Genomic DNA, 17,889 nt, shown 5'->3' with positions numbered 1-17,889 from the left:
CCTGGTACAGGGGCAATGAATTCACCGTCCACCGAAGAATAGGCGTTTCCTTCATTAATGTGGATATGGTTGAACACTATTGGATGGTGATGTCCAAGGTTTGGTATATTTTGGGTTAGGTAAGCATAGAAAGCAACTTGCTGTGGAGAAGGATGTGCAGTTGGAAGGCTAAGTAAACGTTTCCCCCCTGAAAATATGAAACAGCTGAAAAGTGACCCATTTAAAATTTTTGAAACATTAAAATATGATGACAACTGCTTATCTTTTATCAATACGAATTAATTCTCTATAGAAAATTATTGATAGAAGAATTCTATCTTAAAATGATTTATAAAAAAATACTGTTCTCGTCTTCCTTGGAAGATGAATGGCATCCACATTTTTCTACAGTTTCCGCCAAAAGTGCAACTTGTTGTTTTAAGACTTGGATTTCCTCCCCCTGTTGTCTTAGCCGTTCATCGTAACGCTCGTGGGTCCCCTCAGAATTAAGTCCAAGAACGTTAGAACCACTGCATGCAACCAATACAGAGAAGAAAAATACTTTTGCGTTATCCATGATATATTATAAGCTATTGACACTATAAGGTATATGTACAAAGAATTAATTGACACTATCTAAGTGGAACAGAAAGATAAGAATTGTTTTAATATAAAGGCCAGGCAAACTCTGTTTAATAAATAATTGCGCGAAAAACAATCCTTTTACATTTTACTTTCTAAAAAACAATTCATTATCCCGCACAAAAATATAGATTCCAAATTAAGGTAAACCACACACGGTTTTATGTTTAGCTATATTGACTTGTTCCTCTGTTTAAAAATTGGATGTTCATGCAGGTTTATGTTAATGAAATCAATTTCAATTCGTACATGTATCTGGTTGTTTCTTCCATGATCATCGTCTTTCAAATCGATAACATTGGAAAATTCATAATATAATGATATATTGCCAAATTGTCATTTAGTCAACGAATCAAGATAACGGCAGAGGTTAAGAAGATATCCGCTGAATAAAGGTCACAGTATACAATCTATGAAATGCTGACATATTAATATTAGATGATTTCTTTATTGGTTTATATGTGATGTTTTGAAACATCTGTTTATTTATGTATAAGTTATCTGAATTTAAAGATACAAAGTACTTAATTTGAGGTTTTTCTCAAAATTGAACACTTAAACGTTACCAAATTGTCATGCATATTTTTTCCATTTATGTTTTCTTTATAAATATCTGTTTTTTTTATGCGTTTTCTGAAAACTTACTTATTTAAATATATTTTGCATTTATCAATCCTAAACCACGTGAATCCAAAAGGGGTCCAAAGTAATAGTATTCTTCTTATGTAGGCAAAAAAATTTCAGATTTCTATTGATTAAATTACCTCAATATTCGATCATAAAGTACTTTGTATTTTGTTAAAGAATATTCAGTTATGTTCCATTCAAATCATCATAAACTTGTGTTATTTCATTGATTCAATATAACAAGGACTTTTTAAGCCAGATATTTTTGAAATTTGCATTTTGTAAAGGTACATGTATTTAACTAAATGTTGTGTAAAATATTGAAAGTTTCTGATGTTTTATGTTGCGCTAAGTTGTAAAAGAAAGTGTACTGTACCTCTTTTAGTTTTTTTTTATTTGGTGAATTAAAAACAGACAAACTTGCTTTCTTTTTTACTAATGATTATTAGTATTTCGAAAATAATCGGTTTGATAGAACAAAGAGCAAGACTAATTCAGTCCTTTGCGTTTATTTCTTTCCTTTTCTCACACACGGTTGAGCCGAGTTATTCTTCTTTTCTCTTTGCCTTCATCGAGATGCGCTGAACAGTACATCGGTAGTTGTTTGTGTCCACGATATCTGGTCACATGGGGGATGCATCCTCCACACGCCAAGGGTATTGTACCCCTTGGTTCCATGGTCATAAGAATAAATAAAAAGATACACTCCATGCACGTGCGCGCGCGGGCAAGAGAGAGAGAGAGAGAGAGAGAGAGAGAGAGAGAGAGAAATAATAAAAAGATGGATTTGTAAAAACTTTTACAAAGCCCAAAACTCCGTGCAGAAAATATGTTGCTTCTTACATAAAGGAATTAGTTTAAACTTTCGTGATATTACATTTGTATGTAAGATATAATCAAATTACTTGATTGTAAATGCATACAATATTATATATCATTATTTACATGTATATTGTACACATATATCACTACCATTACATATAAATTAAACGACCACTTTGCAAGAAATAAAAATCTATTAACGATTACAGCAATGAACCGATGAACTATCCGTGGTGACATTTATGACCAAATATTGACAAGTACTGGTGAAAATTCATTTGTGATGAAACTTATAAGCATGCCTTTGTTTTGAATGCGTTAATTGTACTATTGTATAGCTGTTTGGACGTGTGGGAGACGGATCAATATCTTCACTTCACCCTTATTGTAGTTCACCCTCTAACAATCCCCCTTCCTGTTCTCTCTTTGTCATTATCACCATGTTTTTTGTTTGTGTTTTTGACGAGGAGGTGGCTTGGCCGATGCGGACACAATATTGTTTTGTTTGTGATACGGTGGGGGAGTGTTACACGTATGTTCACAATTATTTTGTTTGTGATCACAGTTCTTATATAAGTCTGTGAAAATTGTATTTATGCGTTTGTATTGTGTTCATATTTATGATAGAAGTAAGACCTGTAGAACCATGCACTCTTTATATATGTTTTATGTACACTGATATCTCGAATAAAATGGATATGTCGAAATGATTTAAAATTTGTTAGTCCCAACTACTTTTTTAGGTATTTTATCCTCGATATCTCGAATATTAGATATCTCGAAATTTTTAAACAGTCCTATCTAATTTTCAAGAGATAACGAAGTTTGACTGTATATGCTATTTTAATAAAGAAACTTGATTAAATAGAAAAAATATTTTTATTTTTTGCTCTTACGATTGCTATCAGCCATGTAGCATAATGAAATAAAACGTGTGGATTTCAACAGATTTTTAACCAGTTTTTTCGATATCTGAGCAAATATCATTTGATAAACAATCACAGTGCATGTGACCCACACATGCGGCTGAATCGTGAAGATTTTCTGTCGGTGTGTTGAACTATTGGCAACCACTTATGCGTACCAATTATTGAAAATATGTGTGACAAAGATGTAAAGAGGTACCAATAATAAGAAAGATATACATGTATACACGTTATAAAGATTATGTGGCTTTATGATACTTGGCTGACCACTAAAATGAGCGATTAATAGTAAAATTCTCAATTATTACAAAAATCGAACATTTTTTACAGTAGTTGCAATTGATACGTAAGAATTTCAATATAGACATACTTTTTACATGATTTTAAAATGAAGCTACATTAAACAGTTCAGTCAACGTTTCGATTTTTTTTATAAACCTAGAAAATATTTTCTGAATCACGTTTTAATTGGTCTTTTCGATTTTCTGAAGGGAAACCCTCCCCCTGAAATCGTCATAGTAAAAATATTTTTATCTCTTCTATATGTTAATAAGTAACTTCACTTTAAAAAAAAAACTAGCATGTAACATAGCATAAACTTAAAAGATAGAGACCATTTTAAAAGTAAACATGGATAAAAGTTTTGTATATTGAAGAAATAGTTAACACGGATAAAGGTACTGAATATTGAAGAAATATTATGAATGGATTAAGGTAATGTATATTGAAGAAATAGTATGCATGGTACTGTATACTGAAGAAATAGTATGCATGGATAAAGGTACTGAACATTGAAGAAATAGTAAACGGATAAAGGTACTGAATATTGAAGAAATAGTATGAATGGATAAAGATACTGAATATTGAAGAAATAGTATGAATGGATAAAGATACTGTATATTGAAGAAATAGTATGCATGGATAAAGGTACTGAACATTGAAGAAATAGTATGAATGGATAAAGGAACTGTATATTGAAGAAATAGTATGCATGGATAAAGGTACTGAATATTGAAGAAATGGTATGAATGGATAAAGGTACTGTATATTGAAGAAATAGCATGCATGGATAAAGGTACTGAATATTGAAGAAATAGTATGAATGGATAAAGGTACTGTATATTGAAGAAATAGCATGCATGGATAAAGGTACTGAATATTGAAGAAATAGTATGCATGGATAAAGGTACTGTATATTGAAGAAATAGTATGCATGTATAAAGGTACTGTATATTAAAGAAATAGTATGCATGGATAAAGGTACTGTATATTGAAGAAATATTATGCATAGATAAAGGTACTGTATATATAATAGTACACTGCCATTACCTCTTTTTTATGATGAATTGAACAAAAATGGTCAACTACTACAACAAACATATGCAAAGACCATATGTAATAGTACAATTTTAAGGTGTTTGTTTTTGTAATATTAAAAGTATGTTTAAATCTTTGTTATATTTGATAAATCGTTGAGTATTCATAAAAGTGCGAATAAAAAAGTGAGTACAATCTTAACAATTATTCATTTAGCATCATGGGATGAAACTGAGTCATTTAGTCAGCAGAAATGTGAGTGAGAGATATCTGAAATGTGACTAAATGGCATAGTTATGTCATTCAGTCACATTCAGAGCTTAATTTATCCTGTGCAATGCAATATAGTACCAGTTCTGGCCGACATGCATTAGTATAAATTAGCCTCTATGGTTAAACATCTGTTTGTAAAATCACCTTTCTGGCATAATAACCAAAGAACATCTGTCTATATGAAACAAAATTCCGATTTTGCAGAGGCAGGATAATTTTCCAACTGTTTGGTGCATGTTGATTACATTAATGATAATCTACGAACGCCATTCACGTAATTATTATTTAACGCTATTCTTTTAAGCTTACTTTCAAAGTTTAGTAAGGAGACATACCTTCAGGAAGAGCGTCATGTGTTTGTATCTATGTAAAATTCAAATCACGTTAATAAATCATCAACATTAAGAATTTTTTGAAAATGTCCCGTTAACATCACTCAAAACCAAATGAAATATTTCCTTTTGGCGAATTATTACCAAAAACATTGTTCTTTTTGGATACATTACAAGCATATGCATTTTCTTTCTAAAAATTGTTCAATAATAAGAAGATATATAAATTGTTTTACAATTAAAGGAACATGACATGAGGGTTTTGTTTCTTTTAGTTTTGTTTTCCTGCAAAAAGTGCTACTATGATATGTCAACAAGCGAGAAGCCCGTCTCGCGAATTTTAAAATCTCGCTTTTCATTTTCGAACATATGTAAACTACATAAAACTATGATAACATTTCGACATTCGCGATTTGATGGAAAATCGTTGAATCGCGAAATTGAGTACTCGCGTAAAATAAGGAATCTACAGTAAAGTATCCCCTTTCGATAAATAATAGTATTACAAATCCTTATATGTTAAAAGAGTACAGATTTCTGTTCTTTGGAAAACACAGCAAACTATTTTAAGTACAGAACAATTATAATGCATTTCTTCCTTCAATGCAATCCTCTGCATAACTTTTCCTACATAAATATAATGAAATAAAAAATGAAATTATTCTGATTGGTACTGGATCTCTACTGAAAACTTCAGATATCGTAGCGATAAATTTACCAAATGGTGTTGATTTATTGATGTGATATGCATGTATACATTTGTAAATTTATGCTCAGATTTAATATAGAACGCTATACGGATTATCAGTTTATGGCAAATGTTGATATTTTTAACTTCGCACCTGTCTATCAAGTCGATTACATATCATTTTACCCAAATTGATTCTCTGTTTAAATAGTACGAATGTATGGAAATTTGTATTTTCACCATTTATAAATAAGGTACACCTACATATCATGGTACATCTGGTTCAATGGGAGAGGAAATACACTGTTATAACTATTAGTTATGGTCAGTGTACTTTTGCTAATTAAACCACATCAGCGGGATAACAAGTCCAATACCTGGTGTATGTTGTCGTTTTATAAAGTCTAAGGCTCTGTAATGCCACATAAGGCACTTTATAGAGCATTATCACCAAAGGTTAACCATGATATGTATGCTTTTGATATTAATCAATGAGCGAATTTGGGAATTTACATGCACACAATACTTTCCAAAAACGGCATCTATAGCTAGTTTAATTCTAAGATGAAGAGGCGAAATATCATACACGTACTTCGGAACCTTTTCTTATTCATCTGTTAATTTTTTTCCAAATCTAAGAAGTCAAGGTTTTAAAATTAAAATTTTTAAGTATTTTAAAAAGAAGTTAAAGCATATTTTATCATACACATTTAAGCCGACTGCTGGACGTCCACAGCTGTTTTGTTTGGTTGACAGACATTAAAAGCATTTGGCATTGAGCAGTGACATTGATTTTTTTTCAGCGATGACATTAATGCCAATTTATGGCAATTTCTAAAACCGACCTAGAATCTAAACAGGTCGCCTGTATGACGTCGGCATTACTTGTCCAGACAGATTTCGGAAGGTTTTTTAAATATCTTTTTTAATTTTTAAGCAGGAGGGGAGTTGTCGGACGATCAATTTTGTTCCATCGATCGAAGTTCTGATTTTTTATTATGTCAATCGTCGTTTTTTTTTTTAAATTGTTGACATAATATTCCCCGAAAAAAACAAGCGTAGAAAGTAGATTTGGTCGACAGTCAGTCGGGGGACTACCGGTTCACAGTCTGCCGATTGTCGACCGACTCAAACATCATCGCTGCAGCCCTTCGATAGTCGTGCAACGACCGATCGACTCTTTACCATTACTTCTTTTTGTCTTTATGGTCTTGTGAAAACACCTTATGTTACTTCTCTATTCCGATAAAAATTTTCGGCCGACAAATTGAAAAAAAAATGTTTAAATTTCACAGAGGTAAAAGACCGTATTTTTTCTAACCGAATGATCGCCAAACGGCGAGTCGCAATCAACGAGCGGGATGACAATTAGATGGTCTTCTGACTGACTGACTGAATATCAAATAACTTCTATGCATTTGCTTTTTTCAGAATATTCCACGCAGTATCAGTCATCTAGAAATCGACGTTTGACGGGATAAAAACTCGACTCGATAAACACATACAGTTAATGTCGCACAAGTAAAGAAAAGCCCAAAAAACTTCAAAATCGGACCATTTCAGATGACTGATGCTCTCGAAGGAGTCGTCAAATAACTCCTCTTTTATTCAAACTCCAGAACTATCCGCCACTGGTCGCTTTTGGGTTCCGAAATATGGCAGATACATTTTACGACGCTACATGCTAATACTAAAGTGCTCTCTGTGTAATCTATATATGCAAAAAAGAGAGATTGTGATATCATTTGTTTGCGTCTGCTTCGGACAAGAATGGCTTTGGTCTAAGCAACAAATCGGCAGTTTTCAAAAAATCCAATTATAAAACAGCATTACTTAACATGTTTGTTCAAAGCTTAGTTGAGCAAATTAGCTGTTTCTTGAATTGAATTGTTCATAAACATGTTATTGATCACTATTTACTGTGTTACATGTGCAAGCTTATACCAAGTCAAGAAAACTATACAAAAAGTAAATGAAATTAGAATATCGTCTTACAAGACGTTATAGTATTAATTAAGGAACATGCACGCAAATCATTAGCTAAAATGACTTGGAGGGCAAAAAACACTTTGTTTTTATTTGTCGTCAATTTGAAGAACTTCGTTAAAGCATTTTATAGAAATTTATTGACATAAACCAACTGTTTTAAAAGACATTATTTTATTTCATTTTGATTAGGGTAATATGTATGTCTTGCATTTAAGCTGCATTAGAAATCTTTCTTATAAAACAGTCTTCTTGAAAAAGTTATCTGGATGAATTATAACATTATGTACATATGGTCACATATTTCTACCCTTACATGCAAGATAAATTATGTTGCATTTTGCATTTATGATGTCAGAATCTGACGATGGTAAAGAAGTTTACCAATATCAAAACATTTTCTGTACGAAGATTAATAACTTGCATGTCAGCATGAATATATGGCGTTAGAACATTATCATCTTGCGTGGAGATCTACTTTCTGATTGCTAATTTAAATATCTTGCATTTAGAAATACCCACCGTGTATATACAGTCATGTACTAGTGTTTTATCTAGTATGTTAATTTAGGTTTTTGTCTTATCCAAGAAAAAAATGATCATAATGATTATTGATAACGAAGGTTGAATATATATTTAGAAGGTCTCTGCAGAGATATTACCTCACAATCAACTGCATTTGTTCCGGAATAAAATTATGGGGGGGGGGGGGGGGGAACTAAGGTTAGTATTTCTAAAAGTAATAACATGGGTCGTTTAGTTCATACTATCCCAGCTTATTGACCACTATTTTCTTTCCGTGGGCGTTTGTTGATCCAGCTGTGTTTGGATCAACAGTAAATCCATAAGTACACAAGTCCTCAGTAGAGAATCACTGAACATCTGCTGTAGTAGAGGGCTCGGTGCATCGCATTATTTAGGAGTCGATGTGACAGGGATTGGCGAAGTCTTCTTATTCATGATATTTTTTTAAATGAAGTAAAATCATTCATTTTGGTATTTCAGGTGAAGTTTATTTAAAATAAATGATGACCAAAAACCTAGAATTATTTTCCAAAATAACCAAGGGATTTCAATTTGACGAAAAAGAGATTAATTAGGAAAAAGTTGGATTTCTTAATGTGTATTTGTCATTGAGAAAAACAGAGTTTTGTGTCACGCAGGTGCAAAAAATCGTGAAAATAACAAAAATATCAAAATAACCTCATTAATGAACAAGAAACCCCATAAACCATGCTTATTATAAGGTCTAATTAAAATCAAAACAAGATAATACTTTGATATGGTTAGAAATCAATAGAAACGTATCCAGTAATGCAAACGGTGAATCAAAAAGTTTCCCTAATTGGCATAGTTAACAAAGAAGCCTATTTCTCTAACGAGTTTTATTCAAGTCCCTATCATTCATATTAAAAACGCGGTCGACTTGGAGACTCCTTATTTTCAAATTATAAAAGTGCTGTTTGTATACCGTGAAGGTATTCCACCTCTTTTCAATAGTAAATTGTTTTTATATCGTATTTCGTTTCTGGCACAGATTCTCTAAGACGCGGTCAGTGAAAATGTATGCCGAGAGATAAACTGCTAATTATATCTTAATAGATATCGCTTATCTTTGATACATGTATGTTGTTAAAATCGACAAAACAGCAGGACTGTGTATATAAAATAGTCAGTGTAACTTGGATAGCAAGGTTCAAATCAAGTTGGGTGAAGTGGCCTTCCAACCGAGTTTTGGCGAAAAGAGTTGGTCTTTTCCTTGTAAGTTCGAATTCCACTGGTTAATTTAAATCCCAGAAGTAACTGAGGTCCTTATAATGTACACATTCGAAGAGTAAATATTCAGCTTTGTTCTACGATCAAAACTTTACCAGGAAATTTCAGGAACTGTTTCTGAATTTTGTGAAACTCAATCACGGTTTTTATTTCTTTTTGTTAATTTAATTTCATAGAACAATCTTTTTTTTCAAATAAAATTTAAAAAATATTAATGCTATTAATACTATTTTCTATGTTTACTAGTATATGTTGAACCACAAATCATGACCCTTGTTGGCCCTAAGCATCAGAGTAATCGTATGAATAAACCTGATATTTATTTTCCCCATTCATTTCCAAATTTTTAATCATTTATCTTAACACGTACTTATTTGATTAGAATCATCCCACTTGTTTTCGGAAAAATGAAAAAAAAGACGGATCAGTCAAGTCTATAAGAATATGTATCTTTTATATGACGTATATTCAATAGGAAGTGCAATTGTTCAAAATATGTCATTATTGTAAAATAACATATGGGAAAGACCGATGCTTATTTGGGTATTTTTAAAAAAAAACTTTAAAATCTCATGCAATTTTTGGTTGGTGCAGATTAAGCACAGTAATTTCTCTTTAATTAATAGGGTAAACAAGATTCTGAAGATGTCGAGAAAATGCAATTAACCGTGTTGTAATTCACGTTTGCTGTGAAATAACCAAGTGCAAATCGACACCTTATTAATTAAGGTGAAGCAATTTGATTTGCTTTTTAACTTATATACATGTATATAGAGGGAACGTTCTATTTTGGTTCCGGTGCCTACAGCGACACATAACAAAATGGTCTCGTTCATTCTTCGCTGCTGAGCTAAATTCTTTCGTTAATCTGCAGTACACATGTTAGCGAGTGTGGAAGATAGATCGGTTTAGAAGTTCTAATCGCCTTTCGAAAATTTGTTGTCAATACTGGTACTCGAACCGACAACCCTCCGCACTAGAAATCAAACTTCACAAACCTTTCTTATTTCATCCATTAGTCTTTATTTGTAAAGACTGTTCAATCAATGCAAACACGTTACTGTGGAATCATTAGATTTCGTGGTGGCTCAATTTTCGTGGAATTCGTGGGTACATATCATCCACGAATTAACATCCTCAACGAATTAATACATTAGGGAAATAAAGTCATATATCTTCTGTAGGTTTAAGAGAATACACGAAATTACGCCCCCATGAACCTGTAAAATTTAAGTAATCCACGAAAATTGGCCCCCATGAAATTTAATGATTCCAAGTTATTTGTTTGTACTCGTCAACGTCAAAACATGGCAGAGAGAAGGATATCACTACAAGGAGGAACGTAAACTCATCTACAAGTGTATCATTTCCTAGAATATCTTGGAATGTGCTTTGATAAACACAATTTGTGTTATTTCAATTCAAACAGTGAGTAGTTTTCACAACTGACGTTTCACCACAATGACAGTGGTTTCTGTCAAATTCCTTTTCTTAAAGTGCATGCTAAAATAAATTCGATTTGCATTTCTTGTGTTTATGCGGGGAAAATAAACTCATATCATTTTTAAATAGAAATAGGGAATTCTATGCCTAAATACACATGAAAACAGTTTTTTTACTCTTCCTCTTTATCACACACAGAATGTTATCTGCATGTACTTTTAAAAAAAAATACGTTAAGAGTTGGAGATGTTTCAAAATATACGACATCGATAATGATGGGCCCTTTTTTACTCCCTCGAAATTTGTTTCCCAATTAATATGGTTGAAGAGTTTATCTTGGCTGGCAAAATGGGAATCTTTGGTTTCTCGCACCTGGGACCGTAAACCTAGTTTCTTAATCAAAATGAATTATCGGACAACGTTTCTATCGCGATATTGTTGATTACCCTCGTAGGCTTATTCTCGCTTCTTTACGGAGCTTTAAAGGGATGAAATAGTCTTGTTCATTGAACTAAGCAGTCTTTTCGTGCATCAACAAGCTTGCTATTGCACCTTAGCATATAACTGATAAAATGTACTTTTCCATACGTGTGAATAGTGTTTGTTTTAAAAATACAATTTATTGTATATTTATCGCTTTGCATTAACAACTCAAAGATAATTTTATCACATAAAATAATTACTAATTTATACAAAAATATTCTGTTTCAACTTGGAAAAAAAATCATGCCAACTGCATGGCATGATCAAGTTTGTTAGAGTTCAAGTGCCTACTGTATCTTCCTATATATATATATATATATATATATATATATATATATATATATATATATATATATATATATATATATATATATATATATATATATGTTATAGAATTTCATCTATTTCATATGCATGAACTGAAGAAAAATAGCAATGTGTAAAATAAAATCCTTTCTTCGTTTGTTCATAGGGCTATGGTTGCAAGCATTGCAGAAAAAAACCTTAAGCTTTCTTTTACACAACCAGCTGAAATATACATGCTCTTTTGCATGGAGAAGGCTTACGTAGGCATTGTTTGCTGCATAATCCAATTATGTAATTTATTTGCATAATAAAATATGTTCAAATCCATTTAATCTACATTTTCTAGCTTTACAGCAAAGTTACGAGCATTATTGATATTTATAAAGAAAATTAATACAAAACAAGTAAGATCACAGTTATATCTGTAATAAGTAATATTTTTCTTATTGCACATGCACCTATAATATCGAAACCTAAAAATAAACAGTGGATATGGCAGAAAACGAGAAAACATTACATTCTTACCATGTAAAAGACAATTTCAATTCAAACTTATTTTTATGCTGAAAAAATACAGTAGAGTAATTTCTTTTACATTAACTACAAATGAACAATTTTGATTAGGATTCCCTTCCTCCAATTTCTTCTTTGCATCATTTTTGGTATTTGTTGGCATACAACTAAAACCTCATCGTTGAAACCTCGGATTCCTATAAATTCCTGGCACCTCAGCTGAGGAAACGATCGAGCCTGGCTTCCTGACGAAGCATTTTGATGCATCGTATAAATTAACTTGCTTAATATTTTTTGTTATATGTTTACTAGGTTTTTCTTATTGTTTTTTTTTCTTGATGCAAAGGCGTTGGATTTTGTGGGTCAGCCTGAAATAATCTTTCTAAAAAATTCAAATTATGTTACATAATTATCAAAGTCAAATAATTTGTATGTAAATAACGCGCTTGTTGCTTTAAGGTTCGTGTAAATACACTGACTGCTAAAACCAGCCATCAGAGATGAGCACAATTAAAAAACATTGTAAATCATGACAACTTGATCTAAAAATACACAGAAACTCACCTAAGCATTAAGTCTCTATTTTTTATTGCATTAGTTTTTTAACATGTGGTCAAGAAGAAATACATGTAGATAGAAGGATTAACTATCTTGAACACGCAGCTGCCTCGAGAGAAATCAGTACTTCCGGATCTTTTACTAAGATTAAGGGCATTTATTTTTTTCAACTGATCAGAAAAGTATTTAATATATCTATATAAAACTTAAACTGAAACTAAAAACATTTTTTTTCATCATCACTTGTTAAAACAAACGATGAATTTCTTAGTATTCCGAATTTCATGAAATGTGTAATTTTAAAACTTAATATATGTTGCCAAGATATATTTTTGTCTATAACTTTTTTTTTTTCAAAACATGGTTGGTGAAGCATGTCTCTACTTGTAAACAAGATATGAAACAAGTTTCTGGTGATAGTTTGCTTTTGAGATTGTTGGAGTTCTAGGTGTATCTGTAAAGAAATAAATGAAACACCTTTGTAAATATTTTGAGAGTATTGATTTGCCCTTATCTGAAGACGTTATAGCTAATAATAGAACGATTCATAAACACATAATCAAGTGTGTATATGAATTTAATGGCTGATTTATGTCCTAAAGATGAACTTTTTTTGCAGCATTCTTGTTATTTGCTTCATTAAACCTTTCAGTGGATAAAACGAAACCTAACCTTCGTGTACTCATCCTAATATCGCTTTGAACAGCGCTGGTCTTTGGACCTACTCATCGGAGCATTCTCATAATACATCACGGAGTTTATTAACATTTCATCAGTTTGGTAAAACATCGCGTGACGATGAAGTTGCATACGTCAACGGAATATATATCTACATGTACATTGCCTCTAAAATTAATGCCAGGCTCTAACCGCGCGATGCAAAATAAAAGTGACTTGTACACAATAGCTTTCAACGCAGAAAGGAAAACACACCTGCCTGAAGCTTGCATCCAGACGGGAAACACCTGTAAATACGGGAGGGGAGTTTATCGGTTTTCGCGGCAGTCCAGCAGGCGTGTCCGTGGCAATGGTTGCCAACACCGACCTATCAACGGCGCAATCTGACAGCATCCCCAAGCGGTCGTCATCGTTAGCTAATCGTAATTACACTTTCCTCGTTGGAAGCGCAATTCTGGAAAACATTTTTTAAGTTCATTAATTTTATTTAATCTAATCGATCTGATAATCGTGTCAGAATAATGGGATTGAAATGAAGAATAATACGCTTTTTTCTGAGAAATTTTCTTTGATGCGTTTTCAGAGGAATGTTAGCTGCTGTTAAATTAACCTGATTTTTCTACAATTGCGATAATTTTCCAATTTTGACCCATGCTCGCATCTGTTTTATTGAAACGTGTTATTTACATCCATGTGTTACGAAGTTTATGTATAACTAAGATGTAAATGAAAATTGTCCAATTCCTTTGAAATTGATTCTACCTTAGTCTGTAAACGCATGAAGGGAAAACAAATTGTCGACAATGGGGGCAAAGATGTTCATTAATAGAGTCATGAATTTGATATATGTGAAATAACACGTTTCGCCCTTCAATCTTGAGAGGCATCAAAACTTTACTTTTCTTTTCATTCCATGTTTATTATTGCTGTGCGCAATACCATGTTTCTCCGGCTTCGGTTTATGATTATTTTGTGAGCAGTTGCCAGCCCTCCCATTCCAGATAATGGCTCTCAATCGGTCCAATATGCTATCATTCTTTATTTTTTCTCCCAGTGCGTGAGTCAACTTTGTCAAATAATCCTTTTTTCAATCTAAATGCAATTCATAAAGTTGTTATAAACACATCAAACTAACGATATAATTAACTTCACTAAAATATTGGCTATATTCGATTACCTACATCCCCAATTAAAATTCAATCTTTAACGAAAGAGAAACTCGTGGACCCGATAAGTCAAACATCGCACTGCGGCTGCAAACTATTAGCACTATGCTAAATATGTATTCATCTGCACTTGTTGCAAGCGGGGTTCGAATTTATCATTCTTAGATGAGCAGCATCTATATTGTAAACGTATGGTACATGTATTTGGCGTGGCTTTTTTCAACAAGTTGGCGAGGATTTTAATTAGCGCATTTCCGATTGTTCCTATACATATATGCATGACATTTAGCAATGAACTTGAATCAGCGAAAGCGGCATTCCGCTAAAAACGCTAAATAGAATACACAGCCAAATGTAATACATTTGGTTTTCGGTTATTATTACCGTCTCTAGTGTTCAGATTCCCTGTAACCATGTAAAAGTCATATAAATTGGGCATTAAACAAAATGAGAACAATCAATCAATCAATCAAAAGCACGGGAGATAAGTTTTTAAGTTTTTTTTAAATACGAATAATTTATATGACATAAAATTAGGTGACGTACATATTGAGTTTATGAAGTTCATTTTCAATCATTTCTGTTACCAACTCTAGCCTGCGTCTCCAAGATGTCTGACACATTTATCTTAAATCCAGTTCCTTTTCTTATTCGTTCATAAGCGTGTTTCGTCTTGCACGTGGCCATCAAGGCAGTTGATGTTGATAGGTCGTTTAGTACATCTGGTTGACAACTGTTTTACTGGTCTCGCCAGTAACCCGATCCCTCGAGACAACAAAACACCTGCCTCAAAGTAAAGATTATACCTGGCTGGTGGGTTTTTGTATCAGATATATCGAAGAGTTCATCAAAATAGTATATATCTAGACAATCCTTCCACCATTCTTGAGTTTCCATTTTTGGACAATGTAAATATGTAATCGTAAAATATAAGATCATCAATTACCATTATACATTTGGTATCATGCAAAATGCACTCTCACACAAATTTGTTGCTTTTAAACTAAAATGTTGAAGATTTGTCCACGTGTCACATTATGAGTTTTATCTATAACTTTGCCTGATATAATTAATCACGTATTTTAACATTAAAAGTACATCATATATTATATCAAATACCAGTACATGGATTCACATCTACTTTACATTATTATTGGAATGAGATATTGGTTTTTTCCCCAAAACGTGCAGAGTTTTCCACCTTTCTGACACCTGAATCCAAAGCAGCGATTGTGGTATTGTTTTCATCTCTGTCATAATTACAGTGAGTAAATTATGTGAGTAAAGAGAGGTGGTTCAAGGTCCCATAATTATCAGTCACTTTTTGATCCACGTGCAGAAAAAAATCGAACTTATGCCATATTTTTCTTACAAACCTCTAAAACATGCCATACTTTTCATTGAAACCTCAAATACTTTATTCTATTATTATTTTTTAATCTTTATTTTAGAGCACTAAACTCCAAGTTGTTTCCCCCTCCTATTACCATCTGTCATTGATTCACGGATTACTTACACTGAGGGGGGGATTCGTTATCAGAAGCTAACTCAATGTTTGTTGTCATATGCACTGATAGACGACGTACAGTCTTCAGTGACAGATTTGAGAAGCGAAACTCCAACAAAAATTGATATAGAACAATGATTTCTTACCATAATCTTCCAAATCGAGACCAACCACATCAGTGATAGCTTAACAGATACGGACCGGCAGCCTAAACACAACAGCAATACATCATAGCCAAAGGCTGACTGCAGATGTTGCACGCGGATTTTTACCGTTTATTTTCACTTATAGACAACCCGGCTGGTTTTAATGTTTCGCTGCCTAGTCATCGATTTCAATATTTGAAATGACCTATATGTATGAAATTGATTTCAACATGAAACATATGCTATGGTATTAGTTTTAGTAAAAATTTTGCAAAGTCTACCATGCATATGTTTCAATTGGTTTTTTTACACGTCCATGCACCTACGAACAAATGGAATCTAATTAAAAATGTTTACATCAATCTGAAAGTGTCACAAATGTTACACCGTGGAAATTTAAGAGCACATGTTGAGTGAATCATTACAGTAACCTTACTTCCATTAGTTAGAAAATCAGAAATAAATACCTTAGAGGATACACCCAGATTCGATCTCATCTAAGACGATCAAGTCGTAGTAACAAATAACATGGGTATCACATGCAAGTGATCCTTTAAGTCAATGTGTGTTGTTTATGTCTCGATCGAGAATATTTCCATCACGTTTATATCTGTTCTTATACTGGGCTTCGTTTTGTACTCAAGGCCATTGGTGAATGTGATTCTTCTGTATAGTAACGTGGGTCCAATACATTCGGGTTCGACTGTTATTTAAAGAACTAGGTGCGCTAAGTATAATTACATATCGGCCCTGTTGAAATATGAAAAATCAAACACATGATATCTTTAATATGTTCGCCGGATTAGTTCATGTAGGACACCTCATGCATGGTTATAACTTTCGTTTGCTAAAATTCACGTGCGATTGGTAATTGTAAACTCCAAAACCTGACCATGTATACGGATTTTGTAAAATACAATGTATATAGGTTTTTGTCAAAAAATCAAATTGTTTTAAAACTGGCTAATTCTCTAAATATTTTAATTAAAATTTCGAAAACACGGCCGATTTTGGTGTTTACGGTACCCAGTTCTTTGGTATAATTGATGAAGGTAGATTATGTTTTGGTCTCTCTGTATGTGTCTATGTACTATGTACATGTATGTCTTGTTCATTAAAAGATTGTCTGTTTTATCATTAGCCCATCAGAGGTCTACGAGGATTCTATATAATTTCTGTGTCTGTTGAAATAAAGAAGACTTCATACTAGTACTTAATAGTCTTAATGATTTTGCTTTCAATTAGTAAGTGGATGCTTGGAGCTATAATTGTACTGATGGACGTTAAAGGTAAGAGTTCATGTAAAAGTTCAAATGATATTTGACAGAGTTAGTATGGTTGATTCGCAATCTTTTGTTACATTTAATTTTCGCAAAAGATTTGCTTGAACTTATTTAGGGAACTCGGCACAAAATTACAATTGTAAACATATTTGTTTTTATTAAAGAATCTGTTATTAATGACATATTTATGACATGTCTTTTTTAACTCCATTTGTCTTTACATGCAAAACAAAGCCTGCAACAGACGAATATCCACGTGTACAAAATATTTAAACAAGTGACTGAAGTTTTTATAATTTAACTTACCATGGTATACAAAACTAAACAGACATTTTCGAGTAAAGTAATATAAAATAGTATATGTAAAAAATGATGTATGTATATATGAAAAGCCATCATATATCGCACTGCCAAGTCTATACAATTGTAAAACAAGAG

At 32.5% G+C, this 17,889-nt stretch overlaps 1 long non-coding RNA gene across 1 annotated transcript; it reads right to left on the bottom strand.

Moving 5' to 3' along the window:
- Positions 1 to 11,928: 11,928 nt before the first annotated feature.
- LOC136276284 (uncharacterized) lies at positions 11,929 to 16,952 on the bottom strand. Its single transcript, XR_010714758.1, has 4 exons — positions 16,636 to 16,952; positions 14,248 to 15,302; positions 13,605 to 13,803; positions 11,929 to 13,125 (listed from the first exon to the last, which is right to left on the bottom strand). It is a non-coding gene; the product is annotated as an uncharacterized lncRNA (long non-coding RNA).
- Between the last annotated feature and the right edge of the window lie 937 nt (positions 16,953 to 17,889).

The sequence above is a fragment of the Magallana gigas genome, chromosome 6 (genome assembly GCF_963853765.1).
Source record: "Magallana gigas chromosome 6, xbMagGiga1.1, whole genome shotgun sequence".
Lineage (NCBI taxonomy): Eukaryota > Metazoa > Mollusca > Bivalvia > Ostreida > Ostreidae > Magallana > Magallana gigas.
Note: the sequence above shows the minus strand (reverse complement) of the source record. Positions and strands in the feature narration are given on the sequence as shown.